Source organism: Hyla sarda, chromosome 2 (genome assembly GCF_029499605.1).
Source record: "Hyla sarda isolate aHylSar1 chromosome 2, aHylSar1.hap1, whole genome shotgun sequence".
Taxonomy (NCBI): Eukaryota; Metazoa; Chordata; class Amphibia; order Anura; family Hylidae; genus Hyla; species Hyla sarda.
In genome coordinates, this window is record NC_079190.1 from 82499240 (window position 1) to 82513978 (window position 14739).

Consider the following 14739-nt stretch of genomic DNA (forward strand, 5'->3'; position numbering starts at 1 on the left):
TTTCCTCCCACCCAGACAACAGCCCCCCCCCCCACTGAAACACAAATGAGCTGCATTCCATTCAAAAGACCAGTGTTTTCTAACCAGGGTGCCTCCAGCTGTTGAAAAAATACAATTAGTTGCAGAATAATTTCCCTCTCACCCAGCGATCGCTCCACCCATTGAAGCAAACAGGCTCCCTTTGCACACCTGACTAGTGATGTCATGTCTCGGCCGCACTGCAACCTGGGAAATCCCCAGACATGAGTAATTTTGTATGCTATTAAAAATAAATATTGGGGTGAAAATCACATAAGAATTGCGAGACCACTGTCACACACAGGTACAGACACTATATTATGGACTACACTAACTTTACAGCCCCTGTAGCATAGTCAAATATAAATAAAATTCCTAGAAAACCTCTTTAAATGGTGAAATTAAAAATACAACTTGTCCTGCAAAAAAAAGAAGCTCTCATACAGATATGTACTGTAGTAGGAAAAATAAAAAATGTATGGCTCTTGAAAAGTATGGATGGAAAAACAAAAACATTGCTGCCAAAATGGTCTGCATTGCCAAGATGCAGGGGTTAAAGGGATGTTTCCATCTCATAAAATGATGACATATGTCCCAGGGCTGGACCCTCACCAATCATGAGACTGAAGAGCACATAGCACTGCTGTAGTGCTGTGCCCCTTTATTCTCACAATCAGTGAGGGTCCCAATGGACAACCCCTACCAATCATAAAGTGATGACATATTACTTTATGATTGGTGGGGCCCATCCTCTGCATCTAATTCTGCATCTAAGACAGTGTTTCCCAACCAGTGTGCCTGGGTAGCACTAATATACAGCTTGGCAATTGACTATTCTTGTTTTTGGTTTTACAGTGTAAAAAAATACTGGATTACCTGGAGAAATCCCACACAAACAAAAGGCGAACATACAAACTTCCTACAGCTGTTTCACACCTGTATGCTAACCCATTTGCCACCTTGCTGTCCTATATGACACATAACATAAGCTATGCCCATAAACATTAAATCAGTTCTTTACCAACTTCCAGTACACAGGGAAAACAACAATTTAACATGAAACACATTTCAATACAGCATCACTATACAATGGACTTTGTTAACAGCTGTATTCGAAAAAATGTATTTATTCAGACCATGTTTTGCTAGTTGGATGCAGACGTATACAGATACATATGCTTTTATCTGCCATTGACTTTCAATTGTGGATTAAGCCTTTACATAAATGCATAAACTTTACATAAATTATAAAAACTAATAAACATCTAAAAGTAAACAAACAATCTATGCCAAATAGTGGAGTAGAATGCTGTGTGCTACTTACCAGTGGGAAGTCCTGTTCTTGTGTTGATGCTCTTCTTGGTTGCACACAAAGCTTTTTACATTGCCCAATTTAGTCCATGCACACAAAGCTTTTTACATTGCCCGATTTAGTCTATAGTAACACTGGGTAAAGTAGTGCTGTTTGTTTTTCCACTCCTGCACTTGGCCAATGGAATACAAATTTAGCCTTGGGTGGGGGAAGGGGCAAGTATCCTCACTTTTACTTGCATAAGAAAGTTAATATTTAATTCATCAAAACGTTTTCCAGTTTTAGCACATTCTATTCCCTGAAATGCTCCAGAGTGTAGTTTATACCAAAAACAAGTACAAAATTGTACAGAACATACAATATAGTATTTGGAAGGAGACTGGCAAGATAGCTCCTTGTCAAATAAAAATAGATGGTCTCAGCAAAAGGAAGTAAGGGTAGTAAACCACATGCACCCTGAACATTAATAAAAGACAATGGAGGGGGATTTATGAAGCCGGTATGTCTGGGTTAAAGGGGTACTCTGCCCCTAGACATCTCATCCCCAATCCAAAGGACAGGGGATAAGATGTCTGATTACGGGGGTCCTACAGCTGGGACCCCCACGATCTCTGTTCAGCGTTCGTTTAGAATGGGCGTGGGCAGTGGGGTTGTGATGTCACGACCACGCCCCCTTCTGCCATAACGCCACGCACCCTCAATGCATGTCTATGGGAGGGGGCATGGCAGGCCATGCCCCCTCCCATAGACTTGCATTGAGGGGGCGTGACATAAGGCCACAAGGGGGCATGGTCATGATGTCACGCCTCCCGCCGCCCGCTCCAAGCATTCGAAGCAAAATGTTCCAAATGCTGGGGCAGCAGAGTACCTTTTTAAAGTGTAAAAAAGTGGCATATTTTCTCAACTTTACAACTTGGAATAAAGTGGGTGTGAAAGTGGTTGTGGACTCCCATAATGGCATATTAGAGAGCTAATGCCAAATTGTAGCTAACATTTACACTAAATTTTAAAATGTGAGGCACGGACAGCTACTGCAGTGCTTGAACTATGTAGAGGTGTGCGTCCCTAATAAAGCAAGCGAACGGAGATGTACAGCCCAGAAATCTCAAAGAACTGGAAGACTTTTGTAAGGAAGAATGGGCAAAGATACCTCAAACAAGAATTGAAAGACTCTTGGCTGGCTACAAAAAACATTTACAAGCTGTGATACTTGCCAAAGGGGGCAGTACAAGATATTAACTCTGCAGGGTACCCAAACTTTTACAGACGCCATTTTTTTTGTTTTCTGTTATTTTGAAAGTGTAAATGATGGAAATAAAATCTAACTTTTGTTGTCATATTATAAGAATGTCTAATCTGTAATTTGATGCCTTTTGGAGATTTTTCCATCTTTCCTTGCCTTCTTTATGCACATTAATACAAATGTTTACCTGGGGTGCCCAAACTTTTGATCCCCACTGTATATCACTTAAAAAAAAAAAAAAAAAGTTGGTTGGGAGCAGATTCCATGAAAGGAACTGGCTTATGGGTCTCAGGAACACAGAGGTGCTGAAGAAAAAAGGAAAGTGACTATTTCAACCCCATGTAAAATGTTTAGTGCAGGCTGTGATAGGGGATAGCCTCCCAGAGACCCACAATAGCACTGTAGGAAGGGGTGAAGCCAGCAGTCACATCAAACACAACCTGAACCTCTGAGGACTTGTAGAATATCACACGTTCCCTAAGCCCAAATGACTGCTCAAAAGAGAGAAAAGTGAGTTAATTACTGCAACACTGAAGTGTTTTGTATGACCAGCAACCACCAAGCCTAGTGTGCCATTCTGAGACAAGTGTTTCTGAGACACTGTTGTGAAGAAGAAAAAAAAAAATCTGTTCCGCTATGTTCCATGATCTTAAAGAGATTCTGAAAACTCTGACCCTAAACAGATGGTGGGCTAATATAACTATTATTCAGAAAATAAAAAAAAATTGTGGTAGGCAAAAAAAAAAAGGGGAAAAAAAGGCAAAAGGCCTTTATACCCTACTACTATAGCTATGCAAACAATTGGTATTATTAAAAATTAAAAGGGAAGCTGTTTCATGCTACCTGAACCACAGAAAGTGTCAAAAAGAGACAAGGAGGGGATCACAACATACTATGATTTACTCTGAAGCCGCAGGGTACATACAGGATAACTAGTCTGGGTGTTCCCTAGGGGCTTACCCTGCAGGTCTTAAGTGACATGTCTCTCCCACATAGTGTGTCATATAGTGTCCCGCTATAAACATATGACCACATTGCTCTTTGCTGACACCTCTGTCCGTGTCAGGAATTGTCCCAACAGCAAACCTCCCTACTCTGGACAGTTCCTGACAAGGACAGACGTGTCAGCAGAGAGCACTGTGGTCAGACTGGAAAGAACTTCACAAATTTCTCTGTAGTATATCTGTAGTATACAGCAGCTGATAAGTACTGGAAGGGTTAAGATTTTTTAATGGAAGTAAATTACTAATCTGTTTATCTTTCTGGCACGAGTTGATTTGAAAGAAAAAATCCACTGGTGTTCCCCTTTAGAACCGGGCCAATTTTCATTTTTGCATTTTCGGTTTTTCCTCCTCTCCTTTTAAAATCCAAAACTCTTTAGTTTTTTCACCTACAGACCCATATGAGGGCTTGTTTTTTTGCGAGAACAATTGTAATTTGTAATGACATCTTTCATTTTACCATAAAATGTACGGCATAACCAAAAAAATATTATTTATGGGCAGAAATTCATAAGAAAACTGCAATTTTGCTACTTTTTTTTTTTGGGGGGGGGGGGGGGTTGGTTTTTACACAGTGCATTTTATGGTAAAAATGATACTTTATCTTTATTCTGTAGGTCAATGCGATTAAAACGATACCCAATTTCTATTACTGTACTATTTTAAAATAGTCGTTTTTGCGGTACCATTTTTGATTTGTTGGAACTTTTTGATCTTTTTTATAATTTTTTTCCCAATATATGATGTGGATAAAAATCTGTATTTTTAATTTTTTTACGTCTACACTGTTTACCGTGAAGGATCAGAAACATTATATTTTAATAGTTTGGACATTTACACACGCAGCGATACCAAATATGTTATTAATTTTTAATTTTTTTGTAAAATAGGAGAATAAGGGGGATTTCTGTATGCAATCATTAGATTGCATTTACTGAATAATGCTATGCCTATGGCATAGCATTACACAGTAAGATCAGTGATCGGGCGGCAGGAGGCAGGTAAGGGGACTCTCCTCCACCATTTTAGCTTGCAGAACCCCACAATCCCATCGTGGGGGTTCTGTGAGCTCCACTGAGCTGCCGGCATCTTCAACTTTCACTCTGGATGCCATGATCGGAATTGATCACGGCGTTTAAAGGGTTAAATGCAATAAGCAGTGAGTATGAGGCTCCTGATAGTGTCAGACACTCAGAAGTGAACGTAGCTCCTGCGTTCGATTCAAAGCCACTTAAGGATTCAGGACATCAGGACACAGGGGCATACCTATACGCCCTTCCTCCTTAACAGGTTAAAACCTGTACAGAGGAAAACTGGTGCGGTTGTCCATTGCAACCAAAGTGCTTCTTTTATTTTTAAAAAATTAAAGCAGCAATGTGATTTGTTGCTATGGGCAACTGCCCCACTTTTCCTCTACACAGGCTTTAAAAATTTGATGTCCCTGAAACATCTGATCATTTCAGAGTAAATCATAGTATATGGTGACCCCACTCCCTGTGTTTATTTCAGGCTGCATGAAACAGCTGGCAGGTTCCTTTTGATTTTATTATTCCACCTATTATTATTAAAAGTTCACTTCATTCTCTGAAAGTTTAGCAATATAAATCTTTGCGATCCAGTAACCACTCTGAATCATTGATTGATTGATTGAAGTGGCTTTTAACCCTAATTGGCATAATGATATATTTACATCAAGTGTATCTTTTCACACTATCTTAAAGGGGAACCCCACAGAAACCACCTGTTACAAAGGAATATTTAGAAACATCTGATGCAATACTTGGTTGTCCGTACAGGCTTCCCCCTCTCATTAGATTTGAGAAAGGCTCTTGATTCTCTGAGCAGGGAATATCTGTTCTCTGTTCTGCAACAATGAGGTTTTGGTCCGTCTTGGTCAGTCTTTCCTGATGTTGTTAAAAACTATACGTTCACTCTCGTTAGCCAAAAATCAATGTCAGGTGTTACAAATCAGATACCATCCCAATGGACGAGGCAAGGTTGCCTTCTCTCCTTGATTTTATTTGCTTTGGCCACTGAGCCTCTTTCTGCTACAACTAAAGGATCTCCTACTGGTTTGGGAATGCTTTCAGATGAGGTAGAACATAAGGTAGCTCTTTTTGCCGACAACCTTTTGCGGAAGTATTTATTTTGCTTTCTCCAACAGTTTTCAGAGATTTCTGGTCTTGGATGAAAGGCTTCTAAATCTGAAGCATAAGCCTTACACATAGGACGGTTAAACACCCTGAGCTAAACGTTGACTTCAGCTGAAGGAAAGATAATCTGCCCTACTTAGGGATATCCGTGACCTGAATGGGTGGACTGGTCTCAAATTTTCTTGGTTTGGTAGAATTGCCTCTGTGAAAATTGCCTCATATATTATATGCTTTTCTATTTTTATATACTACACCAGGTCTGGTGAGGGACCTTCTGAAGTTTGTTTGAGGCACAAGGGGTAGCTGTATCGGCAGAAATCCTCTATGCAGCTTCTCTACGAGGAGGCTTGGGAATTCCTAGCCTATGTGCTATATTACTCTACTTCAGTGGATTCCCTCTAGATGTAGACTTCCTATCCTATTCCTGGCCCTCTTTCAATCCCTACAACTATGGGACAGCCTTAGGAATCACATTTAGTCATGCTGTTGTGGCATTCTCCTGTTGGACCAATAAAGATTTTGTATGGGTAACTTCATTGCCAGTTTGAGCTTTAAATCGCTTAACCACCTTTGTACCTTTTATGCTCTTCCAGATTCAGAGGTATTTCACTTTGTACAAATTTCTCATTTCCTACCTAGTCTTATAAACACCTGACATTGATGTTACACGTCACACTAGATATGAATCTCTCTACATCCTTTCCTCAGACACTAAAGGTTTTTTTTCTACTTTATGGCTTTGTATCTTTCATTTAATTTATTCTGTCACAGGTGTTAACTAATGAAAGCGCCCAGAACACGCACTTTTAAATGTTCCTATACCGGAAATGTCTAAGGTGAATCAGACCCTTATTTAGCTTATATTCCTAGCCACCAAAATTGCTATTGCTACATGCTGTAAAACGGATTATATCACCTTACATTTGGTCATATCCAAGCTGAACTGGATCATGGCTTATGACAAATTGATTAGTACCCTTAAGGACTCACACAAAAAACTTTTGACGCCACTTGACAGCAGTGGATAACATATTAGGGCCCTTTTTCATTAATCTCCTTATCCTTCTTTATTCAACACATAAAGGCCCCCCTCTTCCTTGTGTGTCTTGTTGGTCTCCCCTTATGTCTCTGTTGGTTCCTTTCTCCCCTTCTGGTTCTCTTATGATACCTGTCTATTATTGTTTATTGCAATTTGATGTTGCTATTCTACCACTTCAACTATACTATCAGGACTATAAATGGACACAATCCGATGTACAACAATGGGTAGTTTTCTCTCTGATGTGTGGATTTCCGACGTTTGTCCCACTTTAAGTATCTTCTCGATATTGTGCCATGTTTCCTCAGACATGTTGTTGCTAGTTTGGATTGACTGTATTCAAATTTTTGAAACGTTTGTTGCTAAAACCTTTCATAAAATTATTTAAAAATAAAACAATACTTGGTTGTGTACTTTTGTCTAGTATGTTTAAACCCTAAGTATGTGTCAAGTTCTATGCCACCTAATGTTGAAACTCATTTCCTAAGCCTTGATCCCAGGGACCACTGCTATTGGTAGAGACAGAAGTCCACAGAGTTGCATGAACTGTAGCTCTACAATATACTTATTCAGGAGATCTTCCATGTGTCAACAAGGTGAGTTTAACGTTAACCCAATAGATGACCACGTTATATAGTCATGATGAAATGCGCTATAGCTGTTTTTGTACACCTGTAGAACAGATGATTAAGACAAAAGCTTCAGACCTTTTACTATAGATACTGATGTATATAATGTGTCAACTGCATCAGACTAGCCGTCCTTAAAGCCAGAATTTTTTTTACAGTGGGCCCAGACTCTGGTACAGTTATGGGTGCAGAGGTCCAGCAGTAAAAAAATAAACTTTTGTAGACAACCACAGTACCTGCTTCTGTTGGCTGATACATATACAACCTATGAAATCTTGTACAACTACAGCAAAGTTTATCATAAAGTTAAAGTAGAAAAGCACGTGCTGCATGGGTGATCCCTTTAAATCATGTCCTTTGATAAGGCCGAGAAATGCATGTCCCACACCGAAGATCAAAGTCTATGATTTAGAAAAAAAACATTTCCAGTATTTACCTGTTGGTATTGCAGGAATCCTCTCTATAATCCTTTGCACTGATGTTCCATTGGCTTCCACCACTAAGGAAATCCAATAAATAATAATAGTGGAGAGCTGCAGACCAGCCTCCACCTGCTCTTACCCGAAACCCTGTGTGCAGGTGTGAAGAAACTTCCACATTTCAAAGGGTGATTCTTATTGCAGGAAATTACAGAAAAGCAGTAGGGTTAGCAGTGAGCCAGTGCTGCCACATACTGGAGAATGACATTCCTTCCAGAATTATACAATCTCATGGACTGACACACGAGTGCTACTGGGTACAAAGGTCTTCAGTGGCAATAAACACAACTACTTTTTCAACAGTATATATCCAGATATACATGAAGCCTAGTGTATAAAAGCAAGAATAAGTAATAGTGGAAAACATTTTTTTTTTTTTACATAAACAAGTTTTTTTCTTTGCTTTAAGGGAATGTGCCACCATTTTTGTTTTCAAATAAACAAAATTGTGTTATAACAATTAGCATTTTGTTTCTTTGTTTAGTATTTGGCTACTGCATTAGCAATAATATTAATTAATAATGTGTGCACAAGGGGCTGTCCTTACAATAGCATCTGTGTGTGACGTCACTTTTCAGCACTTACACAAATGCTTTACGGCAGGCAGGGCATTGGAGAATGAAGATGGCCAGCATCTGATAGATTTCCATTAGTGACTATAGGCTCTGTACTGAGGATGTGCAAAACACATTAAAGAGAAACTAGGAGGAGCCGGTTGCCATTTTACTGAGGTTCGGAAGCCACCACTCTGATCAGAGAGATGGCTTCCAGAAACAGAGCAGCGAGAATGCCTAAGGATGCACCTCACTGACTGCATAACATCACTACTTACCTTCCCTGGTCATATAGTATACAGCAGTGTATAGCACTCCGATCACTATACTGATGTTAGTCTCTGCTCCTAGTGGGCTGAGCTCTGCCTGCAAGTATAAAGTTGGTTGGCTTCACACCCCAAGGCACAAGAGATTTCCGGGTGGCTTCTTTAATCCAACAGCTAAAATAAGGTTTTGATGCTTCAAGGTCTTTCCGGCTCCAAAGAATAAAACAAGAAGGTTTTTTATCCCTGCTAAAGTCCTAACATCTATCTAGGTAGATGCGGAGACATCTTGAAATGTCAAGCTTATCTGGACCTCTTTTATTTCTGGAGGAGGAAAAAGAAGCTAAGACTGGAAGTGAGATTACTTGTTTCACATTTGTGAAGGATGGAACTTTAGTGGTGAAGGATGGTTAAAAACTTCAGAAGCACCTGGTCCGGTAAAAAGCTAGTATATGGTTTAGAAGACAATATTGCAGAACTCCAGATGAAAGTGAAAATGATGAAATGTATTCCATCCAACAAGATGCAACGTTTCGGTCGCCCAATGCGGCCATTTTCAAGTATACAAACACAATCATGTGCCGCTTTAAATAGGGTAACGTATCAACAATAATTATGCAGGTAATTTACATAAAATTACAAGAGTGCAAAAGTGCATGAACATATGGCAATATTATACCAAAGGTGACATGTGTATAACATATATTGAATCATCAATTAATACAGAGTGCATATCCTACAGTATAAATAGATATGTGTTAATAAGAAGTTCATCTCAGTCAGGGCGGAGAGATTGTACACTCACCAACTCGCTCGGTTGTGGTCATAGTCCATTCTAAGTACATTGGGGAGGCCATGCGACAGTCGGGGGACACCAATACGTATGCACCACTTTCTAAAGATCCTAAATTTGACATTCAGGGGAAGATTTGTAAATTGGTCAATGATGCCTTTTCCACAGGAATCATAGACCAAGCACTTCAGTCTTATCTTATCGTGAAACATCCCAAAACTCCTTTTTTATATTTACTTCCGAAAAATCATAAGTCTCTAATAGATCTGCCTGGACGACCGATGGTCTCCAGACGTGAATCATTAACCAGTCACATTTCTAGAACAAGTGTTACACCCTATGCCATGTGGGCTAAATCTTACCTCTTTGATACATCCAATTTTTTTTTAAAGATTGAACATGTGGTGGTCCCTCAGAGTACATTGGTGGCCTCTCTTGATGTCACTAGTCTATATACATCGATTCCGCATGATCGAGGAGTCACTGCTGTCAAAAACGCTATTACTTCTGAAATGTCCCCAGCTAAATCTGACTTAATTGTTTCTGCATTACAGATGGTACTGACCAATAAAAAAATTTCTTTTAACGATAATTTTTTTTCTGCAAGTATCCGGTACAGCTATGGGGACAAACGTCACCCCAACTTACGCCAATATCTTCATGGTCTCCCTGGAGGAGTAAGTCTGTGTGTTCCACCACTTCAGCTATGGGCTGGGGTGGTAGCAATACATAGACAACATCTTCCTCATTTGGACAGGGAGTGCCACGGAGTTGGAGGCTTTCACGCAATTTCTTAATGATTCCAACATTAAGTTTGCATTGTCATACTCAGATACTGCAGTACAGTTCTTAGATACTCTGGTGGTTGTCAATGGCAATCATCTTAAAACGGAGGTATACATTAAACCTACTGATTTTAATTTGGTTCTTCATTTTCAGAGTTGTCATCCACAACCTATGATTAGGTCATTGCCCTGTAGCCAGATGATTCCCCCCCCCCCCCCCCCCCCAGGTCGAACTGGCTTTGGATCTTATGATTTTTCTCATAGAGGTTATCCTTCTGATCTTCTATATGAGAGTAAGAGTAGGGTAGGGTCATGATGATGGACAGATGGTCCCTCATACATCAACCCACTAAACATCAGACTGCCCAACAATCTCAGATAGCGTTTGTGACTATGTATAATAATATTTCACATAAAATATCCAGAGTGATTAATAAACATTGGTTCGTTCGCTCTAGATGTTTACCTAAAGTACCCAATTTTGACAATCCATCCTTAATGTCATATCGAAGACCCCGTAATTTAAAGGATAAACTTGTCAAATCAGATGTGTCAATGAAACCACGAGACAAAAATACCTCACTATCCAGAATACAGGATCCTTCCCCTGTCATTCATGCATCAACTGTACTTTGATGGACAAGGGTTACATTTTTAAACACCCTCGGATGTCCAAGGAATATAAGATTAGATTTATTTGTCATGTATATCTAAATATGTGGTATATGTTCTATCTTGTTCATGCCAACTTTTGTATGTAGGGGAGACGACTTTAGAATTTTGCACGTGTATTAATCATCATAGATACACTATCCGTAAAAAAAAGTCTAGATTTATCTGTATCTAAGCATTTCACTGAAGCAGGACATAATGAGCGCAATCTGCAATTTACTCTCATAGATCATGTCCCTATGCCTAAGAGCGGCGGAGATTGCACCGCCTTACTCAAGCAGTGTGAATTACGCTGGATTTTTGAACTTGAAACATTTCTTAAATACATTATTTTATATTTAAAGCGGCACATGATTGTGTTTGTATGCTTGAAAATGACCGCATTGGGCGACCAAAACGTTGCATTTTGTTGGATGGAATACATTTAATAATTTTCACTTTCATCTGGGAGTGCTGCAGTATTGTCTTCTACATAGCTTTTAGTGCCTGTGACCTGGCCGTGGGACTGCCTGCACCCACCAACCTTCTTACTGGGAGTGCTGCTCAACATTGTTTAGTATATGGTTTAAACGCAGAGAATGCTTGAAGCTCGCCGTCTCTCTATGCTGATGTAATCGCCAACAGAAAGGTGATTTTCCAGGTCAAGAGCTTCCAGCGGCTTGAAGGGGGGAGATGGCCACCCTTTGAGCAAAACTGTTAGATCCCAAGATCCCAACCATTGTAAGATAGTTGGCTTTTAGTCTGAGGCTGCTTTTTGGAATCTCCTAACAAGGGAGTCTTGGGAGACATGACTGTTTAAGTAGGCAGATATGGCTGCTGTCTGCACCCTTAAGGTTGAGGGTGCTAAACTTTTGTCCAAACCATCTTGTAGAATCTGAAGGATCTTAACTAAAGGCGGGTTATGTGTCAAAACTTAGTTCTTGACACACCAGACAGAAAAAATCTTCCAAATCTTGATGTAAGATCTTTTGGTAGAATCAGCCAGCAAGCGCGACAAAGTCCTCAAGATCGCCCCTGAAAGCCCTTCTAGTCGTGAAAGTGGCTTATTCACCTCCAGGCTATTTGGATATTCAAGTAGACCTGAGTGTCCCCAGACATTAGTGACCCCGACTCCAATAGTGACCCCGACTCATCTGAATGAGTTGGGGGAACCAAGCTCTTTTGGACCAGAATGGAATAATGGCTATCACTGATGCTTGATCTTGCCTGATTTTTATCAAGACCTTCGGAATCAAGAAAATCGGAGGGAAAATGTAGGCCAGCCTGAACCTCAATGGCATTGAAAAAGTGTCTATAGTAAATGGATTGTCTTCACTATAAAAAGAACAAACTCTCTCCATCATGGTACTGAACCTGGTTGCCATCAGATCTATCTCTGGCACACCCCACCTGAGCCTCTGGAGTGCTTTGAGCCTCTGCACTGTGTGCCTCAGTCTCTTTATGATATTTAGTAACATAGTTACATAGTTTGTAAGTTTGAAAAAAAAAAAAGAGTTCATCGAGTTCAACATAAACCCTACTGTGTTGATCCAGAGACAGGCAAAACCACCTATGAGGCTGATGTCAATTGCCCCATGTCAGAGGAAAAAATCCTTCCTGACTCCAATATGACAGAATAAAGACCTAGATCAATGTTCTATCCCTATAAATCTAGTATCCATAACCTGTGATATAATCAATTTTTCTAGAAAAATATCCAGACCCCCCTTTTAGTTTATTGAGTCAGACATCACAACATCATGTGGCAGAGAGTTCCATAGTCTCACTGCTCTTACAGTAAAGAATCCCCATCTGTGATGATGGTGAAACCTTCTTTCCTCTAGACGTAGAGGATGCCCCCTGGTCATGGTTACCGGCCTAGGTATTAAAAGATCACTAGAAATATCTCTGTACTATCCATTCATATATTTGTACATTGTAATCAAATTGCCCCTAAGACATCTTTTCTCTAAACTAAATGACCCCAAGCTTGATAACCTGTCTTGGTCCTGTAATCCTCCCATACCATCAATTATCTGTGACGCCCTCCTCTGCACCCTCTCCAGTTCAGCCATGTCCTTCTTATATACAGGTGCCCAGAATTGGACACAATACTCTATATGTGGTCTGTGTCACGATTCGGCTTACAGGTTGTGGATCCACTGTGTCAGCGAGGGATTGGCGTGGACCGTGCTGGTAGACCGGTTCTAAGAGGCTACTGGTGTTCACCAGAGCCCGCCGCAAAGCGGGATGGTCTTGCTGCGGCAGTAGCAACCAGGTCATATCCACTAGCAACGGCTCGACCTCGCTGACTGCTGAGAAGGCGTGGGACAGAAGGACTAGGCAGAGGCAAGGTCAGACGTAGCTGAAGGTCGGGGCAGGCGGCAAGGTTCGTAGTCAATATGGATAGCAGGAGATCAGGTAACACAGGCTTGGACAACACTAAACGCTTTCACTGGCACAAGGCAACAAGATCCGGCAAGGGAGTGCAGGGGAAGTGATGTGATATAGCCAGGGAGCAGGTGGAAGCTAATTAAGCTAATTGGGCCAGGCACCAATCATTGGTGCACTGGCCCTTTAAGTCTCAGAGAGCTGGCGCGCGCGCCCTAGAGAGCGGAGCCGCGCGCGCCAGCACATGACAGCCGGGGACCGGGACGGGTAAGTGACTTGGGATGCGATTCGCGAGCGGGCGCGTCCCGCTATGCGAATCGCATCCCCGCCGGCAATGTCAGCGCATCGCTCCCGGTCAGCGGGTCTGACCGGGGCGCTGCAGGGAGAGAGACGCCGTGAGCGCTCCGGGGAGGAGCAGGGACCCGGAGCGCTCGGCGTAACAGTCTGACAAATTATTTATACAGAGACAAAACTATGTCCTTTTCACAAGGCTTCTCTTGATATATCCCATGACTTCTGGCACTTATCATTAAAGGGGTATTCCAGGAAAAAACTTTATATATATATATATATATATATATACTGGCTCTAGAAAGTTAAGCAGATTTGTAAATTACCATTAAAAAATCTTAATCCTTTCAGTACTTATGAGCTTCTGAAGTTAAGGGTGTTCTTTTCTGTCTAAATCCTCTCTGATGACACCTGTCTTGGGAAACGCCCAGTTTAGAAGCAAATCCCCATAGCAAACCTCTTCTAAACTGGGCGTTTCCCGAGACAGGTGTCATCAGAGAGAATTTAGACAGAAAAGAACAACCTTAACTTCAGAAGCTCATAAGCACTGAAAGGATTAAGATTTTTTAATAGACGTAATTTACAAATTTGTTTAACTTTCTGGAGCAAGTTGATATATATAAAAAAGTTTTTTCCTGGAATACCCCTTTAAAGTTACATCAGTACCCCCAAGTCCATCAGTACCCCCAAGTCCTTTTCGATTTAAGTTTTACCTATTGTTTTTTTTAATTAGCACATAATTGTACAATTAGTTTTTATGACCCAAGTGCATAACCTTACATTTATCCAAATAAAAATTTTAATTGCTATCTCTGTGCCCAAGCCTAGGCTGAGATCTGGATCTTCCAACATACCGCCTACCCCAACCGCTGAGGAAGGGACTTGCCCTTCTTATCAGACAGCCCCTCCGTGATGCAGTCAAGCTACGAACCAAAAAGCCAGCTAGGTGCAGAAGGAAGACCGCTTTGGCTTAACTTTGAGGAGTTATCAGCCTTCCAAGGTTTGAGACATAGAGGCCAATGACCCACAGAGCTCAAGGCCATTGACTTTGCAGCCAATTTGAGCTGCTGAGGAGCCGCATCAGCAAGGAAATCAATAGCCTAATTGACCTAATTGACTACCTTAAAGGAGGCAAGA

The 14739-nt window shown here is 40.9% G+C and overlaps 1 protein-coding gene across 2 annotated transcripts in view; it reads right to left on the bottom strand.

Moving 5' to 3' along the window:
* SLC39A5 (solute carrier family 39 member 5) overlaps window positions 1-7980 on the bottom strand; it is an 85021-nt gene extending 77041 nt beyond the window's left edge. The window contains exon 1 of one of the 2 annotated variants that reach the window (XM_056562263.1): window positions 7832-7980. The gene's annotated coding sequence lies outside the window, so the exon portion shown is untranslated. Of the gene's footprint in view, window positions 1-1342; window positions 1464-7831 lie in introns of those variants that run through there. The other variant, XM_056562264.1, reaches the window with a different exon arrangement.
* Window positions 7981-14739: the final 6759 nt, after the last annotated feature.